This window comes from Semicossyphus pulcher, unplaced genomic scaffold (assembly GCF_022749685.1).
Source record: "Semicossyphus pulcher isolate SPU_LCO1_2020_fin unplaced genomic scaffold, fSemPul1.0.p SCAF_19, whole genome shotgun sequence".
Classification (NCBI taxonomy): Eukaryota; Metazoa; Chordata; class Actinopteri; order Labriformes; family Labridae; genus Semicossyphus; species Semicossyphus pulcher.
In genome coordinates, this window is record NW_027211692.1 from 1090950 (window position 1) to 1113694 (window position 22745).

Sequence of the window (22745 nt, forward strand, 5' to 3'; positions counted from 1 at the left end):
GTAAACTAAGAATGCTTTCAGAAATGGAAGTGTTAATCGTTTCTTTCCATCGATGAACAAAATGCAGTGAATGAACAGAAGAGAAATCTGAATCAAATCAATATCTGGTGTGACCACCCTTTGCCTTCTAAACAGCATCAGTTCTTCTCGGTACACTTGCACACAGTTTCTGAAGGAACTCGGCTGGTAGGTTGTTCCAAACATGTTGGAGAACTAACCACAGATCTTCTGTGGATGTAGGCTTCCTCAGATCCTTCTGTCTCTTCATGTCATCCCAGACAGACTCCATGATGTTGAGATCAGGGCTCTGTGGGGGCCATACCATCACTTCCAGGACTTCTTGTTCTTCTTCACGCTGAAGATAGTTCCTGCCTCCCTGATAGCCTCCCTGATGGTATTGCATGATGGATAAGTATCTGCCTGTATTTCTCAGCATTGAGGACACCATTAATCCTGACCAAATCTACGACTCCATTTGCAGAAATGCAGCCCCAAACTTGAAGGAACCTCCAGCATGCTTCACTGCTGCCTGCAGACACTCGTTATCGTAGCGCTCTCCAGCCCTTCGGCGAACAAACTGCCTTCTGCTGCAGCCAAATATTTCACATTCTGACTCATCAGTCCAGAGCACCTGCTGCCATTTCTCTGCAGCCCAGTTCCTATGCGTTTGTGCATCGTTGAGTGGCTTGGCCTTGTTTCCATGTTGGAGGCTTTTTGCTGCAGCTCTTCCATGAAGACCACTTGTGGCCAGACTTCTCCGGACAGTAGATGGGTGTACCTGGGTCCCACTGGTTTCTGCCAGTTCTGAGCTGATGGCTCTGCTGGACATCTTCCCATTTGGAAGGGAAATAAGCTCGATGTGTTTTTCATCTGCTGCACTAAGTTTCCTCGGCCGACCACTGCGTCGACGATCCTCAACGTCGCCCGTTTCTTTGTGCTTCTTCCAAAGAGCTTGAACAGCACATCTTGAAACCCCAGTGTGCTTTGAAATCTTTGTCTGGCAGAGACCTTGCTGATGCAGAATAACTACCTGGTGTCTTGTTGCTGTGCTCAGTCTTGCCATGGTGTCTGACCTGTGACATGAAACTGTCTTCCACAGCCTCACCTTGGCAGCAGAGTTTGGCTGTTCCTCAGCCAGTTTTAAGCCTCCTACACAGCTGTTTCTGTTTCACTTAATGACTGTGTTTCAACCTACATGTGACACTGATGATCATTAGCACCTGTTTGGTATCATTGGTTGATCATACACCTGACTATAATCCTACAACATCCCTGACTGTGTGCAGGTGTACCTGTAAGAACTGATGCTGTAGTAGTAACACCAGATATTGATTTGATTTAGATTTTTCTTTTGTTCGCTCACTGATCATTTTGTAAGTTGATCAAAATAAACAATAATTATTTTTATATTTGAAAGCATTCTTAGTTTACAGCATTTTTCACACCTGCCTGAAACTTTAGCACAGTGCTGTGTCCTGATGGTTTTTCACTGTCTGTTGTCTTTTCAGTTGCTGATCAATGAAGCAGTGAAATGACAAAGACTGTCACCTTCACTACCTTTATACAAATGAGCACCTGAACGCAGCAGCACAACATGCTAACAGTATCTGAGCTTCTCACCCTGAACTTAACGTCAGGAGAAAATGGCCGCTGTGTTCATGTGGTGAATGTGAGCTTCATGAAAGTGTTCCAACATTTGTGTCCATGTGGTCTCACACAAAGGGTCACCTGTTACAAGACAAACGTCACACGTGTTCAAAGTGACGAGAGACGACATGAAATGATTTCCTTCAGGATCAAAGGTCAAGATTTTATTCAAATAAACGACGACATCGTTCAAAATATAACAGAAACACAAACGAATCAAAATCATGAGTTCTTTTTTACAAGTAAATATCTTTGAGTTTTTAATCAAATCAAAGTGATGAAATCAGACTCATGAAAGAGTTTGAGTCAGTGAACAGAGTCAGTGATGTTCAGTCAGCAGAGTTTCTCTCACCTACAGAGACAACGAGGAACCGACTGAGCAGACCACAAACCCAGGATACAGAGGTTCAGTGAAGGAGGTGCTGAAGTTGTGGAGGTGGATCAGTGTGTCAGAGGAGACTCTGTAGAAGGACAGAGTGCCAGCAGGACAGTCCACATACACTGCTGCTCTACCAGAGGAGGAGGAGGAGGAGGAGGAGAAGGAGGAGGAGGAGGAGGAGGAGGAGGAGGAGGAGGAGGAGATGTTTGTTTCTCTCTTATTGTGCCAGACAGAGTAACCTTTATCAGAGCAGCTCAGACTCCAGGACTGATCATTCCATCCAAACCCACATTCATTAAAGCCTCCTCTCCTCCTGATTCCTCTGTAACTCACTGATACATCAACACTTCCTCTCCACTCGACCTCCCAGTAACAGCGACCAGTCAGACCAGTCCTACACAGCAGCTGAGGATGATAATCAAATCTGTCTGGATGATGAGGATATGACTGATCCTCCTCCACACGTGTCACCTTCCTGTTGTTGTCAGACAGTTTGAGTCTTCTGTTCACTGTGTTTGTGTCCACTTCCAGCTCACAGGCGTCTGATGGAGAGAAGGAGACACAACACAGCTGCAGGTTATCATCTGTTCATTCAAAAACAACTTTACTGACAGTTTCTGAAAGTCAGTCAAACTTAGATTTCATGTTTAACTGTGAATATTTGGCAGCACTGAAACTCAACACTGCAGCTGTAATGAAATGAACAGTTAGTGAACATGGCAGTCAGGATGTGTGGAGCCCAGGATAAGAGCACAATCAAGTGTCAGTAATAAAAGTGCAGCACAAAGAAGCTGTGAACCATCTGCTGTCTCAAACTGTTATTAGGTCAGAGGTCACATGAAGCAGAAAGATCAGAGCTGGAAGAAACACAGTGAATGTTCTCTGCACTGATCATCAAATGTATTGATTCTTTTGATTGGATCCTGCTGTTCACTTTGTTCACTTCGTACATCTTTACAGCCACACTGACAAACACAGAAAGTTAATCCTGATTGAAATTCATCTTCAGTCAGACAATTACAAAAAGTGGAGCCCAACATGAGCAGCTGTGTTCTCATGAAGCAAAGTTCAAACACACTCACACTTCCTCAGACCAGGTTTCAGTGTGTGCCGTCCACCATGGTCCAACCTGGAGGAAGAAACCAGATCAGAATCGACTTCATACAGCTTCACTCACATCCTCCATCAGACAGCAAGGTCACCAGTTAGAGACAGAGAGACAGCTTCTGTCTGTCTGTCTGTCTGTCTGTCTGTCTGTCTGTCTGTCTGTACCTCACTGTCTCCAGACTGCAGTGTGGATCCTCCAGTCCAGCAGACAGCAGCTTCTCTCCTGGTTCTCCTGGATGATTGTAGCTCAGGTCCAGCTCTCTCAGGTGGGAGGAGCTCAGAGCCGAGGCCAGAGAAGCACAGCCTTCCTGTGTGATCAGACAGCCTGACAGACTACACACACACACACACACACACACACACACACTTTGAAACCAAAGTCCATGTTGGAAACTAGACCGGTCATTTCTGGTCACCCCACCAGCTCCCCCTCTTGGCTAGGAGGGGTTACTACTAACTCTGTGACTTGCATCTCTGCCTTCACTCCTGTAATCATGCTCATCCCAGTCAGGATCACTAACTAGCACTCACAACCTCGTCATAGTCCGGCTCACCCAGGTGGGTCAGTGATCCTTTAGCCTGCATGCCCCCCTGAAGGCCCCGCCCCTTTATTAAATGTGTCTGATTAATGCAGATCTGTGGGTAACAAGGCTCACATATTAAATGACTTATTTTAAGGGACAGTTTGTTTTACTCTTCGACACTGAGACCTGACAAAAGGATGTGTTCCTTTAAATGAACTGTGCCTCATGGACTGTTCAGTCATTGGGACTCCACGTGGCTCAGGCCGCGGTGGAGGTCTCACTGTGGTGTTTTACCTGATCGACCTCCTGGTCCAGCTGCTCAGGTTTTACCTGAGTTCACTTTCTGACTTCTCTTATGAAGCTGCACTTTTAGCTGCTGGTTTTAATACGATCGATACGATCATATAACTCTGATCTCGGCCTCCCTGCATTGGCTTCCTGTCCACTACCATATTGATTTTAAAATTGTACTTTGAACTTTCAAAGCTCTACACGACCAGGCCCCTCGGTACATTACTGACTTACTAACCCCCTATGAGCCTGGGCCCCCCCTCAGATCAGCTGATAGGGGTTTGTGGGTTGTACCCAGAGCCCGATTAAAGACGAAGGGAAATCTGGCTCCCAAACTCTGGAGCGACCGACCTGCTGAAATCCGGTTTGCCAAATCTGTCTCTGCTTTTAAATCTCTTCTTCAAACATTCTTTTTTAAAAGAGCTTTTATTTATGAGGACATTTTTCTGTTCTTCTTTTCATGTATTTGAACTCTTCATTTCATTATTTTAAATTGTTATGAGTTCTAAACTGTTCGTAGCACTTTGTAAATAAAGGTGATTATTATTTAAAGCTGCAACAACTAATCGATTAAATCGATGGTTAAAATAGTTGGCGAATTTCATCATCGATTAGTTGGGTCTTTGTTATGATGCACGGCATGCGCTGTGAAAACGTCACTGGGGGCAGCCAGCCAATGCCGCGGCTTGTGTAGATCACGTGATGAATTACAGGAAGTTACGCCGTCTCCAGTCTTCTTTGTGATGAACATGAATCATTTTTCAGTGAGGAGTATCCGTTTGTTGTGCAGTACTGATGATGTGTCCGCCTCCGGTAGATTAGTGTCTGTTTACACGGACAAACACACGATTACGGTTTCTAACTTTCATTTAAAAACAAACGTAACGACTGAAACTGCGTCTGTTTCCTCTCCTCTCCGTGTTGTGATGGGCCCATAGCCGGGCCGCTGATGAAGCAGCGGAGGACAGAAGACCGTGGTAATGTTAATAAGCTAATTTAACGCTAACTCTTGATGAAGCTAACGCCTGGCTTCATTAAACATCACAACATGGAGAGAAAACTGACGGCACGTATTTCTGTCTGCACGTTGTGTTTAATGAACTTGTAATCGTGTGTTTGTCCGTCAGAACGACACTAATCTATCGCTAATCATCTGAAGTTCGGTCAGAGAGGCTCTGGAGTAAAACATGACGTTATGGAGTTTTTGAATATTTCATGCCATCAGTCAGAGACAGACTAAAGTGAATCTTTTATTTATTCACAACAGAAACTGGATCAATATCTGATTAAATATATATTGATTAGTTACATTTCCCTGTTATACTCAGCTCATGGCTGCATCCCCAACGTCCTTTGTTTTTATTGTCGTGTCCTCGTCTGAACTTTCCTTTTTCATGTGAAATTAAAGTTAATCAACAAGATATTAATTGAGTTACTTTATTGATATATTAACACTGCATTGAACAAGAAAACAAGATGTCATATTTTTGTGTTTTGAACATAATGCTAATACTGAAATTGAGCTTTTATCTTTTTATCGACTAATAATTGATCATAGAAATAATTGACAGATTCATTGATTCTCTAAATATTTGTTAATAGCAGCCCTATTATTATTATTATTATTATTATTATTATTATTATTATCATCAGCAGTGATGCAGCTGCTGGACTGGCCTGTTGAGTCTGAAGGAAAGGCTCTTCATCAATACGTTTACAAACGTTCCAACCATCATCTCTGCTTTGTTACAGTCGTCGTGGGGATTCTTCTCTTTGGACCACACATGATGGAGTCCAGATGAACATAACTCAGACTGTCTCAGACCAGCGTTTATATATCCAAGTCCAGTTACTGAGCCGTGAACCAAAACACAATACTGGTGACAAGCTCCTCTGTCAGCTGACCCCTTCAGTGTGATATTACAGCCATTTTAATTACAGGGTCGTTAAAAGGACTAAAAGACGCTCAAAGTTTAACTTGTGATATTCATGTCCAGCTGCCTCAGACTCACAGGACTGAGAGCTGAGAACTGAGTACAGAAAAGGTGAGCTCAGAGGGTTATAATTCTCACACAGCTGCACACTAACCTGAGAGCTTCCAGTCTGCAGTGAGGAGTTTTTAGTCCATCAGACAGCAGCTTCACTCCTGAGTCCTGCAGGTTGTTGTTGCTCAGGTCCAGCTCTCTCAGACTAGAGGACTGGGAGCTGAGAACTGAGGACAGAGCTCCACAGCTTCTCTCTGACAGATTACAGCCACTCAGCCTAAACATGATTCAAACCAGTTGACACAATAATTAATATATATAAAGGAAATAGAAGCTCAGGTGATCATTATTTTTTAAATATCTTTATGCTGACCTGATGGTTTCCAGCCTACAGCGTGGAGTCTCCAGTCCACCACAGAGCAGCTTAACTCCTGAGTCCTGCAGGTTGTTGTTGCTCAGGTCCAGCTCTCTCAGACTAGAGGACTGGGAGCTGAGAACTGAGGACAGAGCTCCACAGCTTCTCTCTGACAGTTTACAGCCACTCAGCCTGAAGAGGATCTTTAGTCAGTCAAATATAGAAGGTCAATGACAGCTTTGTGGGTAAACTTGTAAAAATTGTTCCATCCTGACCTGATGGTTGTCAGTGTACAATTTGGATTCTCCAGTCCACCAGACAGCAGCTTCACTCCTGAGTCCTGCAGGTTGTTGTTGCTCAGGTCCAGCTCTCTCAGACTAGAGGACTGGGAGCTGAGAACTGAGGACAGAGCTCCACAGCTTCTCTTTGACAGTTTACAGCCACTCAGCCTGAAGAGGATCTTTAGTCAGTCAAATATAGAAGGTAAATGACAGCTTTGTGGGTAAACTTGTAAAAACTGTTCCACCCTGACCTGATGGTTTCCAGTCTACAGTTTGGATTCTCCAGCCAAAAAGACAGCGGACTTCACTCCTGAGTCCTGCAGGTTGTTGTTGCTCAGGTCCAGCTCTCTCAGACTAGAGGACTTGGAGCTGAGAACTGAGGACAGAGCTTCAAAGCTTCTCTCTGACAGATTACAACCACTCAACCTGAATATGATTTCAACCAGTTGACACAATAATTAATATATATAAGGAAAAAGAAGCTCAAAAGATAATTATTTTTGAACATATTTAAACTGACCTGAGAGCTTCCAGTCTACAGTGACGAGTTTTTAGTCCATCAGACAGCAGCTTCACTCCTGAGTCCTGCAGGTTGTTGTTGCTCAGGTCCAGCTCTCTCAGACTAGAGGACTGGGAGCTGAGAACTGAGGACAGAGCTCCACAGCTTCTCTCTGACAGATTACAGCCACTCAGCCTAAACATGATTCAAACCAGTTGACACAATAATTAATATATATAAAGGAAATAGAAGCTCAGGTGATCATTATTTTTAAATATCTTTATGCTGACCTGATGGTTTCCAGCCTACAGTGAGGAGTTTTTAGTCCATCAGACAGCAGCTTCACTCCTGAGTCCTGCAGGTTGTTGTTGCTCAGGTCCAGTTCTCTCAGACTAGAGGACTGGGAGCTGAGAACTGAGGACAGAGCTTCACAGCTTCTCTCTGACAGTTTACAGCCACTCAACCTGAAGAGGATCTTGAGTCAGTCAAATATAGAAGGTCAATGACAGCTTTGTGGGTAAACTTGTAAAAACTGTTCCATCCTGACCTGATGGTTTTCAGTGTACAGTTTGGATTTTCCAGTCCATCAGACAGCAGCTTCACTCCTGAATCCTGCAGGTTGTTGTTGCTCAGGTCCAGCTCTCTTAGACTAGAGGACTGGGAGCTGAGAACAGAGGACAGAGCTCCACAGCTTCTCTCTGACAGATTACAGCCACTCAGCCTGAAGAGGAATCAACAGTACATAAAAGGAAACAATCACAAACAATAGTTGTTGTTTCTGAATAAAGTAAAACTACATTTAACACGGACAGTGATGTGTGCACGTACAGAGCTTTGTTGGAGGCTTTGACCACTGGCAGCAGCCTCAGAAGAGCCTCATCTGAAGCAGAGTACTTCTTCAGGTCAAAAACGTCCAGATCTTTCTCTGATGACAATAAGATGAAGACCAGAGCTGACCACTGAGCAGGAGACAGTTTCTCTGTGGAGAGACGTCCTGATCTCAGGGACTGTTGGATCTGCTCCACTAGAGAGCGATCGTTCAGTTCATTCAGACAGTGGAACAGATTGATGCTTTTCTCTGCAGACAGATTCTCACTGATCTTTGTCCCAATGTACTCGATTGTTTTAATTTGGGTTTGTGAACCACTTCCTGTCTGTGTCAGCAGACCTCTGAGGAGAATCTGATTGGTCTCTAGTGAAAGACCGAGGAGGAAGTGGAGGAACAAGTCCAGGTGTCCATTTGGACTCTGTAAGGCCTGGTCCACAGCACTCTGATAGAAACCTGTTGGGTCTTTAAATACTTTAGACAACCAGGATGTTGTTCGTTCTTCTGACAGCAGATTGACACCAGAGTTGATGAACTTCAGATGGACATGAAGAGCAGCCAGAAACTCCTGAACGCTCAGATGGACGAAGCAGAACACCGTGTCCTGGTACAGTCCTCTCTCCTCTTTAAAGACCTGTGTGAACACTCCTGAGTACACTGAGGCTGCTCTGATATCGATGCCACACTCTGTCAGGTCTGACTCATAGAAGATCAGGTTTCCTTTCTGCAGCTGATCAAAAGCCAGTTTTCCCAGAGAACCAATCATCTTCCTGCTCTTTTTATTCCAGTGTTGATCTGTCTCAGCTCCTCCATCATACTTGATGTTCTTCAGTTTGGACTGAACCACCAGGAAGTGGATGTACATCTCAGTCAGGGTCTTGGGCAGCTGTCCTCCCTCTCTGGTCTTCAACACGTCCTCCAGAACTGTCGCAGTGATCCAGCAGAAGACTGGGATGTGGCACATGATGTGGAGGCTTCGGGATGTCTCGATGTGGGAGATGATTCTGTTGGCCTGCTTCTTATCTCTGAATCTCTTCCTGAAGTACTCCTCCTTCTGAGGGTCAGTGAACCCTCTGACCTCTGTCACCATGTCAACACACTGAGGAGGGATCTGATTGGCTGCTGCAGGTCGTGTGGTTATCCAGAGGCGAGCAGAGGGAAGCAGTTTCCCTCTGATGAGGTTTGTCAGCAGCACATCCACTGAGGTGGACTCTGTGACATCAGTCAGGATCTCATTGTTGTGGAAGTCCAGAGGAAGTCGACACTCATCCAGACCGTCAAAGATGAACACAACCTGGAACTCTTCAAACCTGCAGATTCAGACCTGCTTCTTTGGTTTCAGTGAAGAAGTGATGAACAAGTTCCACCAAGCTGAACTTCTTCTCTTTCAGCACATTCAGCTCTCTGAAGGTGAAGGGAAACATGAACTGTATGTCCTGGTTGGCTTTGTCTTCAGCCCAGTCCAGAGTGAACTTCTGTGTTAAGACTGTTTTCCCAATGCCAGCCACTCCCTTTGTCATCACTGTTCTGATTGGTCCATCTCTTCCAGGTGAGGCTTTAAAGATGTCTTCTTGTCTGATGGTTGTTTCTGGTCTGTCTGGTTTCCTGGATGCTGCTTCGATCTGTCTGACCTCATGTTCATCATTGACCTCTCCAGTCCCTCCCTCTGTGATGTAGAGCTCTGTGTAGATCTGATTCAGAAGGGTTGGGTTTCCTGCTTTAGCGATCCCCTCAAACACACACTGGAACTTCTGCTTCAGGTTAGACTTCAGTTTCTGTCGGCTCACTGGAGCAACAGATCCTGAAAGAAACGAACAACAAATGATATCAAAGAGTGGATCCTGCAGAAACTCTCAACATCTAAGTGAGTTTTTCCTTCTGCATCACTTTTATTAAGCTCATTAGTATGGGGGGCTTTCTTTATTCAAGAGCGTGTTCTTTCATCTTGAGAGCATGAGATTGTGTTCAGTTTTTACTTTCCCTCAAAAACCTGCTTTTGCTCTCAAATAGCTCCTGTTTGTGTTCAGATTTGCTCCTTTCTGCTCAAACTGTTCACTTGCACTCAAATATTTTGTTGCTTGCACAAACTTACCTGCACTCCAGCTTCAACCCGTCTCCTGTCACTCAGGCCTTCTGTACTGAAACATCCGCTCTCAGATTTCTTCTCTGCTCTTTGATTTTCTTGATGCACCAACCCTGTCAAAAATCCCTAACCAATAGAAAACCAGGTCCAGGGTCGACCAATGACGTTATCCCTGCCCTGTCGGTGCGTCAGCTTTACTTTTCAGAGCATCCCGTTCGAGCAGTTACTCCACGTCTTCATCTGAGATGTAGAACTTAACTAACTAACCAGCCAGATAGCAGGCCGGACTCTCATCGGTGTGTTGGAGGACAAACAGACCTGCGAGCACCAGCTGTGTGAGCGTTCGTAACCCTCCAGCTTCATGAACAGGACCGTGTGATCACATGTGTGATGCAGTGAGAGCTTAACAAGCTGCGCCTGTGGGAGACTCAGATGCAGCGAGGAAACTTGGGTCACTTTTAATGTTTCCAGACAAACCAGGTCTCCACCGCTGTGTTCCCAACTGCACGTTTTGCTGATCAGCTGAGCGGACCTGGCAGAGTTCACACGGTGATGGCCGACTCTGGAGCTTAGAAATGTACATTTGAACTGCTCAGTAATCTGTTTGTAGCTGACGTGGAAAGAGCACCTGTAAACATCCAAATGGAGCTGATAGAACTGTGAAACGATGCTCCAAGCTCCGCCCACCAGCTGCTCGCATGCTCTGCATGTTTGGAAGCACACACCTGTGTACAAGGCTGCTGACGGGGGGGGCATGTTGTCCCGGGCCCTGGGCCAGGGAGGGTCCAGGAGGGCCTCTTTGTGAGACATTTATAAATCATTTGTAAGACTCATTTTTCTTTTGACAATTTTCCATGAATGAGTGATGGTCAACAATTTTCTCTCACCTATTACATATGGAATGGTTCCGTCTGACTGGTTGCCATAGCAACGTACATGTTTCATGCCTAAAGGCTAGCTAGTGAAGAGTCAAGATGGCCAGTCATCAAAAACGAGAAGAAAAGCGAAAACGAGAAAATGAGAGTTCAACATTAAACATGTGGCGCACCAACAGCACGACACCATACAGTCGAGTTTATGGAATCATTCGGATGTCGTTGTTGTTGTTGTTTATGTTGAGTTTGGTTTGGAGTCTTACGCATGGCGTAAACGAGCTTTGATGCACTGCAGGGCGGTGCATGTGTCTTTGTTTACAACACAAATATGATTGTGACGTTCATTTTAGTCCCTCGTTTGTTTGTGCACAGTTAAGAGACGTCGGCTGTTTACACACACTGGCTGCACCTTGGACAGGCTGTGTTTCTGACATTGCGATAGAGCGTTACATTTCATACAAAGAGGGACGCATGTATTTTTGTTTACAATTCAAATGTGATTGATCACCAAGACTGTGATGTGTGCGCACAGTTAACAGGCTGTTTGCACTTCTTCTCATTGTTTACTTTCTTCCTGACGTTGTGATACCAATGCACAGGTGTCTGATGTTGCATAAGAAACGCACCTGCCACTTTGGATGTGTTGTGCTGATGTTGCTGGGCGCTGTCCGGTGCTGCCGGGTGCTGAAGTCTCTCACCTTGACGCGTGACACTTTTCTGTCCCTGCCTGTTGTCAGTTGTTTGAAGCTGTTAGCCATATTGTGGAATAACCTCAGGACACATTCAGGTAAGAACTACATTTATATCGAATGTGCTGTGCACCAGAGCTGTTGTTCCTGAAAAAACTAACTGGCATATAAAGTAGCTCTAATGTCATGAGAATCGATGACTGTAAATGAAGATGTTAAAGGTCCTGGCGATGTGCCCGGTCCTCCGATGAAATGAATTGTTTGGTGTGTTTGTATTTGGTGGTGGGGCTAACCTTTGGGCTCTTTGTCGTGTGCAGATGGAATGCACTTTGTATGTGCTTTAAGCGTTCTATGCGCGGTGAGGACCGGGGATGTGGATGAGGGCCTGGGCGAGATACGCGGCGCTGCCTGTGTAAGCAACTGATGCACACCTTCACTCCATCCTGAGAGCGTCCATAGCTCAGAACCTGACCACAAACATGAACCAACCTGCAGCCAAGAAACACTTTGCCCTGTGATCACGAGGCAGACTGCTCATGGTGAAAATGTTTGCGTCAGCAGATTGATCACATTTAAATGTTCTGATAGTGCATGAGCTGCAGTTATATGCCGCGTGGGCTAAAGGTAGCCCGCCTGGCTGAGGTAGAGGAACGGCAGCTTGAGGGCGAGCTGCCCCCGTCTGGTGTGGCTTCAGTGCGAGGACGCTCTCCTCCTAGGAATGCTCCGCCAAGAAAGAAGGCCAAGAAAGTTGACTGTTTGGCAGCCAAAGTCGACACACTAACCTCTGAGTTTGCAGTGTTTAAACATTTGCTCCTTAATCTTCAGCCTGGCAGCGGGACTTCAGTCCCAGTGCACAGCCCTCAGGCTCCTAACCCACAAGGATGGGATGAGGACGCCCTGTCTACAAGGGCCTCCTACAGCCAGTTTTGTGAGGACAGGCCTGGACTGGGAGAAGGGGAGGCTTCAACCCATGTTTCCGACACCTGTTCCCAGCAGTCTGGAAAAGGGTCTAGGGCAGGCTCGGAGACTGCCCAAACCACAGTGAAGCCAGTTGTCCGCATGGCACTGGCACGCTTGGGGTTGGATGAGGCTCAAGCAGCAGGCACTCCAGCTAGTGCATTTTTTAGGCGGACCCCGCCGCAGGCTACTTTCTCTGTGCCGCCCTCCCTGCCATTCATTGAGGAGCTCCACAAATGCTGGCCAGACCCCAAATCCTTTTCTCACCACACCAGTGACAGCAGGGCCCTGGCTTCCATGCAAAATACCAGCAGTTACGGACTGGACCGCATGCCAGCCGTGGAGCCATCTATTGCCTCCCTGATTGTGTCACCCGAGGAGGTATTGAGACGTGATGCTCGCTGTCCCAGGCCACAGTGTCGCATCACAGATGACCTTCTGTCAAAGTGCTACGATACGGCAGCACGCATGGGCCGTGTTGGGAACTCCATGTCCCACCTGATATGAGCCCTGTCCCGGTCCCTGCAAACCTCCAGTGTAGACACTTCCGTCCAGAGTCTTAGTGATGCCTCTCTGCAGGCATTCGCCTTCATGACCCGGGAGCTTGGTAGGCTAATGTCAACACTTAATTTGACTCGCTGCCAGGTATGGCTAGCCCAATCTCCACTTTCAGAGCCATGCCGGAGGGTCCTCCGCACTCTCCCTGTAGTACTGGGGGAGCTGTTTGGCCCAGCAGCACAGCAGGCCTTGGAGCGGGGAATCCAGGCAAACCAGACTAGGCAGCAGTTTGCTAGCCTTCGGGGACCTACACCCCTTCCGAGACAGTGGCCTCCACAGGGTTTTGGCACCAACTGCCCTCAGCTACCAGCTCGTCCTGGTGGCTACCCAAGGACCTCACATTCCTTTGTGCGACCTGATAACCGCCGCCGGGCTCCCACACGGCAGGCGCCTCAAACGCAGAGGGGTCGGGGGTCTGGGCATTGGCCCCCCCAAGGGCCCAAAGGGCCAGGGGGGCAGGCCCTGAGTGGGTGGGGTCGGATGTCGGACGCTTCTCCCAGCAGCACCTCAGCTTCTGGGAGAGCTGCACTACAGACCCTTGGGTGGTGACTATGCTTTCCCAAGGGTACAATCTCCAGTTCCGACGCCGGCCCCCAGTTTTCAGTGGGATCCGACTGACCATAGTCAGCGATCCCACAAAGTCTCATGCACTCAGCCAGGAGATATCCACCCTCCTGGAGAAGGATGCAAGGTGGGTTCTATTCAGTTTATTTTTTGATTCCCAAGAAAGAGGGTGGGTTTCGCCCTATACTGGACTTACGAGGGCTGAACAAATTTCTAAAAGTGTTGCCCCTCCACATGCTACGTACAGCAGACGTGCTCCAAGCCGTGACACGGCACAATTGGTTCACATCAATCGATTTAAAGGATGCCTATTTCCACGTCCCCATAGTACCTCATCACAGGCAATACCTTGCGCTTTGCATTCGAAGGACAGGCCTATCAGTTCAAAGTGCTCCCATTTGGTCTTTCCCTAGCCCCACGGGTCTTCACGAGGTGCATGCAGGCAGCACTGGCCCCGATGCAAGCCACCGGTGTGCAGATCCTCCCTTATTTAGACGATTGGCTGATCTGTGCCCCCACCCGGGAACGGGCAGAGCAGGACACAACAGCCCTTCTATGCCATGTGACGCGGTTGGGCCTAACCGTCAATCATGCCAAAAGTTGTCTCGTACCCAGCCAAAGGATAGTGTTTATTGGGATAACCCTAGACTCCTGCCAAATGCTTGCCTACCCAACTCCACGACGGGTAGAGGCCATACAGCAGCTCCTCCTCTGTTTTCGGAGGAACAGGAGGTTAAGGTACAGCCTATTTCTCAGGCTGATGGGTATGCTGACTTCTGTAACATCAGTAGTACCACTGGGTCTCCTCAACTTTCGGCCGTTCCAAGTTTGGACCAATGGCCTCCATCTAGATCCGAGGTTGCACGGATTTAAAGAAGGTCAGGGTTTCCAGTCGATGCCTCCTGACATTGCGGCCATGGAGAGACCGGGCCCATCTGGCCAAAGGTGTCTCATTGGGTTCAATCCCTTCGCGCCGCAAGGTGGTGGTGACCGATGCTTCGCCCTCCGGATGGGGGGCAGTATGGCGGCGCAGAGCAGTAAGGGGACTCTGGAGTGCACAGGAGGCTGCAGAACACATAAATGTGCTCGAGCTCCGTGCTATACATTTGGCTCTCCGCAATTTCCTACCATATTTGTGGGGCAGGCATGTTCTCATACGGTCCGACAACAAGTCAGCCGTCTACCATGTCAACCGCCAGGGAGGCACCAGGTCGACACAGTCATTACACGTGGCACAGCAACTCCTTGTATGGGCTTTCCCTCACTTATCCAGCCTCAGAGCCATGTACCTGCCAGGACCTCAGAACGTGGTGGCCGACTTTCTCTCCCGCCAGAAGCCCCCCTCAGGGGAGTGGAGACTCCACCCAGAGGTAGTAGAGGCAATATGGGGCAAATATGGCACAGCAGAGGTTGACTTGTTCGCTTCGGAGTCATCAACACACTGCCCCCTCTGGTTCTCACTGACGGAGACAAGGAGTCCGTTGGGACAGGATGCCCTGGCACACCCATGGCCAGATTGCCTCCTTTATGCTTTTCCACCATTTCCGCTCTTAGCTGTGACGCTACACAGAGTTCAGCAAGGCAACCACAGACTCCTGTTGGTGGCCCCGAACTGGCCAGGGAGACCCTGGTTTCCAGCGATGTACAAACTTCTAGACGGGGATCCATGGTGCCTGCCCAGGAGGAGAGACCTACTCTCACAGCTGGGGGGCCAAATCTGGCATCTGAACCCGGAACGTCTGCAGCTTTGGGTATGGCCCCTGAGGGGCCTGACCCACTCCTAATGGCATGTGATCAGGAGGTAGTCCAAACCATCATGGACTCAAGAGCTCCCTCCACCAGGGCACTTTATGCTAACAGATGGAAGATATTTTCGGAGTGGTGTAGAGCTCACAAAGAGGTACCTGAGAGTTCCTCTGTGCCAATGATACTGCGGTTTTTGCAGTCTTTGCTAGAGAGAAGGCTCTCTGCTTCTACCTTGAGGGTCTATGTGGCTGCGATTTCAGCCAGGCATATTAGAGTGGATAACCAGACATTAGGCTCTCACACTCTGGTGACCCATTTCCCTTAAAGGAGCCCAGCAGCGGAACCCCCCACAGGCTGTCAAGGTTCCCTCATGGGACCTGCCTCTGGTGCTGGAGGTCCTTCGTCTCCCCCCCTTTGAGCCTCTGGAGCAGGCAGAGCTAAAGTGGCTTTCAGCAAAGGCTGTTTTTCTTCTGGCAATGGCGTCAGCGAAGCGTGTGAGTGAGCTTCATGCCTTGTCAGTGAGTGAAGCATGTATGCGCTGGAACTCAGATGGCACAGGGGTGGCTTTGGCCTAACCCGTCATTTCTCCCGAAGAGGCTGGCTCCGGCCCACTTTAATCAGGTCATTGAGCTAGCAGCTTATGACCCCGCTTGCCTACAGGATGAGGAAACTAGTTCAGCAGAACTACTCTGCCCGGTGAGGGCCTTGTCACATTATATACTGGCAACTGCTGGCTTTCGCCACTCTGATGGCCTGTTTGTCTGCTATGGTGGCCCTAGAAAGGGGCATGCCCTGTCCAAACAGAGACTTTCCAGGTGGATTGTTGAGGTAATCGGGGAGGCATACAGGTCAAAGGGACTGACTCTGCCTCTCAATATCAGGGGCCACTCAACCAGGAGTGTCTCCACTTCCTGGGCAGCGCTACGGGGGGTGCCTCTAAATGAGATTTGTGCTGCGGCCACCTGGGCTTCACCGTGCACCTTTGCCCGTTACTACAGGGTCAATGTCGCGGCTCCCAACGCATTGGCGGCAGCGGTTTTTCAGGAACCCTCAGGCCGTTTCCGGTAAGGTGGGTACTGATTCCTCGTGACTATGTTGGTAATAGTCATCCAGTGTTAAGCACTGCCTCTGGCGGTCAGTAAGAATGAAATAGAACGAGAGTTACGCATGTAACTACGGTTCTATGAATTCTGGATGACCGCCAGAGTTCTCTGTCACTCGGAATCTTGGCGAGAAGATTCTGTAGGGACATCTTTGATGATGACGTGAGCTTATGTAGGCAGGGCTGCCCTACGTCATCCTAGGTCACATGTGACTTTGTTGATATTAAATACTCGACCTGCGCATGCGCGAGATGGATAACATCCAGTGTTAAGCACTGCCTCTGGCGGTCATCCAGAATTCATAGAACCGTAGTTACATACGTAACTCTCGTTTATTTATGTCTGTTCTGAAAACGTTGACCCCGTTGTGACCCAGTCGGTCATTTCGGCCCCATTTCTGATCAATTTTGAGACCGCTGCTTTACACCAAAGTAAGTGCGACTGTATTGCAACAAAGCAAACATGAATGTGTTCTGTAAGGCTGTCACACGCTCAGGCATGCTAGCTTGTAGCCTCGCTCGTGTGAAGCATTGTGTCTTTGTTAGGGAGAAAATCTGATGACACACAGGAACTATTTGAGTGCAAAGGCAGGTTTTTGAGGGAAAGTAGAAAATCTAAACACAAAATCAATAAGTCATGCTCTCAACATAAAAACATTTATAAATGTAAACGTGCATTTCTTCTTTCCATCATGTTAAATCTGTTTAAATCCTCTTACTGCTCTGCAGACGGTCAGCCAGCTCCTCCTGATTTATTCTCCTCAGGAAGTGCACAGTGATCTTCAGAAAAGCATCTCTGCTGCTCCTCTGCTCCTCATCCTCACCATCCAACACCTCCTCATCCTCCCTCTGACTCCCTAAGCATGCTGGGTAATCTGAACTCAGAACCCTCTGGACTCTCTTCAGCTCGTTCTTCACAAATGTGACGATGTTCTCCTCCAGCAGCTGGAACAGAATCAGACACTGAACATGAATATAAAGTGGTAGAACACAACATGTGATCCATCAGTCAGTCTGAAGGCCTGCTGCTCAAACAGAACAGCATGCAGACTGAATGATGCTTTAGCATTTAGCCTGTAGTTAATGTGCTTCATTGTAAACAGTGTGTTGTACACACCATCAATGTGGAGTCCAGGTCTGTCTGATGCTGCTGGGCTGACTGATCACTGGGAACCTCTGAGCTCTGCTGAACTCTGTGGAGAAAACATCAAGTTGAAGGACCATTACTGACACAGCTGACTGATCAGAGGGAGTGAGCTGTGGGGTCTGATCCAGAGAGCTGGCTCAGTGGGAGGAGGGTGTCCAATGCTGGAAGACGGAAAGATGGAGCGACAACAAACCACTGATTATGTTCACCATTGATTGTGTTACAAAAGTGCCAAGACAAGTTTTTCCAGCGACGCAGACGGACAGAATGGAGGCAACCAAGACCTGTCAGTGGAGTACAGAAAGCCACCCCTCAAGGGAGGGATTCCTGATGTGCAGGTAGGCTACACAAACCAGGTTAGGTGGAGGGGGTTTGGAGGAGAGAGGGGCAAGTGGTCTTGGAGCTAATAAAGCTGGAGATCTCAATGAACAGGATGGAGGATGGACAAGGGCAGAACAGACTGCCTCAAGGCTGGGCAGAGGCCTTCAGGTGGACGGAGAGGAGGTTAACCCACAGGCTGAGACGCTCTAGATGTTTCTGTGAGACGAAGGGGGATACTGCAGGCCGGCAATGAGGCCAACGAAAAACACAGTTTGAAACCATCTTCATGTGAGATTGTTTGTTGGTGTTTCAGATGTCTGTTGTCTTTGTGTTTCCTCCTGTTGTCACCGACTCTGTTGTTGTGTCGTTGTTGTGATCAGCGCTGAGAAAGGAAACGCTGCTGATGTAACGAGACCGTCACAGACCTCCTCATGAAGCTCCATGTTTGAAGTCAGCTGCTGCTCTGATTACAGGATGTGAGCTTTCAAACACACAAACACACTGACATGGTTTCATCATGTTGAGCCTCATCACTGGAGTCTTTGACAGGTGACTGTTGTACAGGTGAACCCTGTGATGTCACCACTCAAACAATACACTGATGAGTCATACAACTCACGATGAAGCTCTGGACCAGGACACGAGTCTTTTCTCAGCAGAGTCAGAAAATAACAGTTTGATGTTTTAATTCTTACCTTCCATCAGCAGGATGTTCGTCTTTAAAGGTAACAACAAGACCCTTAGACCGGTCGCTCTTCATGGACACACAGCTGGGTCCAGGAGCGTCTGGTCTCTGCTGCTGCATCCTGTTACAAACAAACAACATCATGAGTTACAGTGAGCTGTTGTTCACCTGTTCAGCAGCAGGTGTGACCGTCAGAGAGCTGCAGCTGAATAAAGTCAAAGTTCTGCCGTTTGGACAAACGGTCACACTTTCAAACTAAACAGAAGATCTTTCTTAACGTGCTGAAGACGTTTAAAACAAACTGGTTACCATATCTGAGACTTTAGGGAAAGTTCAGAACTAAAATAAACTCTGGAGCAAGAATTCAGAGGAGTGTGAGCAGGGCGGTGGGTTAGCTCAGGTGCTGGAGTGTGTGCTCCATGTGCAGAGGCTACAGTCCTCACTGCAGCGGCCCAGGGTTCAACTGCACCTCAGCCCTTTGCTGCATGTCATCCCCACTCTCTCTTATTTCCTGTCTCTCTAAAGCTGTTCTACAAATAAAGACAACATGGTCATAAAATAATCTAAAATCATATTTTATATTCATATTTATTTTATAATTCTTACTTTCCATCAGCAGGATGTTCGTCTTTAAAGGTAACAACAAGATCCTTAGACCGGTCGCTCTTCATGGACACACAGCTGGGTCCAGGAGCGTCTGGTCTCTGCTGCTGCATCCTGATACAAACAAACAACATCATGAGTTACAGTGAGCTGTTGTTCACCTGCTCAGCAGCAGGTGTGACAGTGAGTGTGAGTGATGATGGTGCAGTGATGTGAGTGCTGAGCTGTGACATGGAGGAGAGTCATGGACAGTTAGAGATCCTCATCTCACCTCAGAGCTTCATGTTCCCCACACAGAGAGCTTTTAGAGGGAGGGGCTCCCTCCTCTGTGTCCTCACACTGATCCATAGCAGAGCGCCCCCTGCTGGCAGAGCTGCACTCTGAACAGAAGCAGCACATTGATCAATAAAGAATGATTACAGCTTCACATGAAACTGTTCAGAAGGAGCTTCACAGTAAAACACGTGGTACACCTGAACGCCTCACTAAGAATGATGTCATCATATCACATGTTACAGCACGCTCACACTGTGTACTTTCACTGCTCACACCTGAAGTCCATGTAGCTGATAATACTTTGAGCTTTTACTGCAGCACAGCCTGTGAAGACTTCCTGAACATCACACTGATTCTGTCATGATTTGTACGTTTGACACGTTAATAATAATCGATGACGTTCCCTCAGTTTCACTCGTGTTTCAGCTCCTCTCATGTGTCAGAGCTGCAGGTCAACATCTCACTGTTTGATTTCTTCATCAGCTCAGACTGAGCTCAGAGACAGGCCCTCACTGCTGCCTCTCACTGTCCTGTTAGCATGGTTAGCATAGCCTGCACGCTAACTGAGAGTCATTGTGCTGTCTGCACTTCTACTGTAGTCAGAGCAGCTAACGCACCTGGTGGCTAACTGTTAGCTTACAGCTCTGTTTACACTTAAACTGACTGAGAGTCTTTAAAACAGTGAAAAGTGTCACTTACCAAAGCTTCAACACGGAGAACAGATCTGCGTCACAACGAGGAGGTCAAATTAAAAACTCAAAGCAGGAAAAACCACATTCTGTTCATCTCCATGGCAACAGGGATCAAAGGTCACAGCCTCCATTTGACTGAAGGAAGTTTGATGTTTTCTCACATGATTTATGAGGAGAAATAAAAGTGTTTGTGTCGTCAGAAGCAGCAGAGATCGTCGTCATGTCGACACCTCAGCTGTCAATCAACAGAAGACATTCAGACATTAAACATGAAGACAAAAGCACAAAGACTTTTATTCTGAAACATCCAGCTTTTTGAATGTCACTTCCTGTGTGAGGAAAACAGTCAGAGATGATGAGAATAAAGACTTTGACAGGTGAGAGCAGGCTGTCTGTCTGTGTCAGAGTGCTGAGCAGCTCAGGTTTCACACACAAACCTGTCTGTCAGAGGAAATGACAGCAGTCACATGACGCTACAGCAGCCAATAGACTGTCAGGAAACACCGACACGTCCTCATGGACCCAACCAATGAACACAAAGCCCCGCCTCCATGCAGCTCGTTCTGTTCCTGTTAATGTGCTCACTTCAATCTGTCCATGTAGATGATGTTAACAGAGGTCCTGATCATCGCTGAACATGTTGGAACTTATTTGTAAAAACTGTCAACAGTTCCAGAGTGAATCATTGTTATCGATCTATGTGACGTTCTTCAATATGAACGATGAGATTCAACAATAACAGATGTAGAATAAAACACGTGGTGTAATCTTCAGCAGGAAACAAAGAGAGGCAGGAACAGATCATTTCTCTCTCATAATAATAATCACATATTGAATAATGCTCTCAGACACGTTTGCTCTCCTCTGAGTGAAACTGCATGAACGTGAAACATAGAGAAGTTCCCTCTGAGATGTTCTGGAGTCAAAGTTTGAAGAGGCAGAAAATGGATCTGGTGAAGTCCAGAATGTTTCCCTCTGAGCTGCACTGAAGTCCTGAAACTGAGGAAATGTACTGAGTTCCTTTCACCACTGGTTCATTGAAGTGAAAGTGCTTCATTGTTTACATGAACAGTTCAGACCAAAGCAGGGATGGTGATGATGTAGACCCAACTCTTTGTTCTATGAACATCATGTTACTCACATGAATGAAAGCAGAGACGTCTTTACTCAGCTTCAGGCTGCTTCACTTTACTGTCTCCACTCGTTTCATGTCTTTTCTTGTTGCTACTTGTTCTCACTGTTTAACCTGAGCACTGAACAAACACCTGTGTTCCCCTGTATACTGAGTGTTGTTTATGAGAGAGAGACTATGGCTGCTTCCCAAGTCTCTTAAATTGCATCTGTAACAGGTAGAAGAAATGACAAAATCATTTTTGGCAATTTTTGTTTCTTTTGGTATTTATTTTGTTGTACTGCATATTAATTTCACCAAAATCCCTCATTTATTCTGTTATTCTGTTGTTATATTTCTGCTTGCTCTTCCTGGTATTGGGAGTAGTGTTTACTGTAGAGTTGTGTCATAGCGCCCTCTAGCGATCGTTAGCGGACATATCGCTCCATTCCCGTCTCTCGTCAGTCTGCACTGAACATGACTGTGAGAGGTACGAACTCAAAGCAGCGCGATCATAAAGTCTGAAGTTTTAACATTGGTGTGAATGCACACAGCAGTTTATTTAGTTACAATATTGTTACTTTAGAAGAGCTGTGTAGTTTTTCTGACATGTTTTCACCTGTAAATGTGAGTTTTGAGAGCTTGAAAAACTAGCTAAAACACCTGTTAACTGTAATGTTAAGTGGCTGGAGTTCGCCATTTTACCTTCTCATAGGATCCATGTTGAAGCTTATCCTTTTCTCATGTTAGGCGTGCTTTGTGAAGATAGGAAGCCTGACAGCGTTTTTGCTCTGTTTGAACTCACTGCAGGTACGTGTACATATGGTTTACTCTCAATACCACGTTCAGTAAATGTGTTTTCTTTTCACTTATGGTTTTCTGTTTTAAGTGACTATATATACAGTAGTATGATGGCCGTGGGTGCCGGTAAAAAATGGTTCATTTCATTTATATGCACTATTTTTGACTATATGTGATTGACTGTCATGGTAGAGACACAAATGGTAGAGACACAAATTTGTTTATATTTTATTTACATGATTATACCTGTAAGAGCCATATTCATGTTTTTGGGTAAAGCTGTTTTGTTTTTGTGCCACTGGGTGTCGCTGCACTATTGCTTATGGTAAAAGGTATAAAGGTATGCTGATAGTAAATGTATGTGTGTGTTTGACCCCGGAAGGGCAAACAGTTTGTACAGTATCGTTTGTATTGTTTGATCGATCGTGAATGGAAACTGGATGCTGTATCAACGCTGCATGGTGATTGGAATAAATGGATTGTATTATGCAAACTTAAGACGCCTGCAGAGATCTTATTGAAAACATCAAAGCAAACGGTATCGTATTGAACTGTACAGCGCGTCAGCCAGGTCACTCCTGGGAGCCAAACACATCCGCAGCTTTAGTACTAGACTAAGCTTCTATATTGTCAAAAACCGG

At 46.9% G+C, this 22745-nt stretch overlaps 1 pseudogene; it reads right to left on the reverse strand.

The window, feature by feature from the left end:
• Positions 1 to 1843: 1843 nt before the first annotated feature.
• Positions 1844 to 18724, reverse strand: LOC138596849 (NACHT, LRR and PYD domains-containing protein 3-like; annotated as a pseudogene).
• Between the last annotated feature and the right edge of the window lie 4021 nt (positions 18725 to 22745).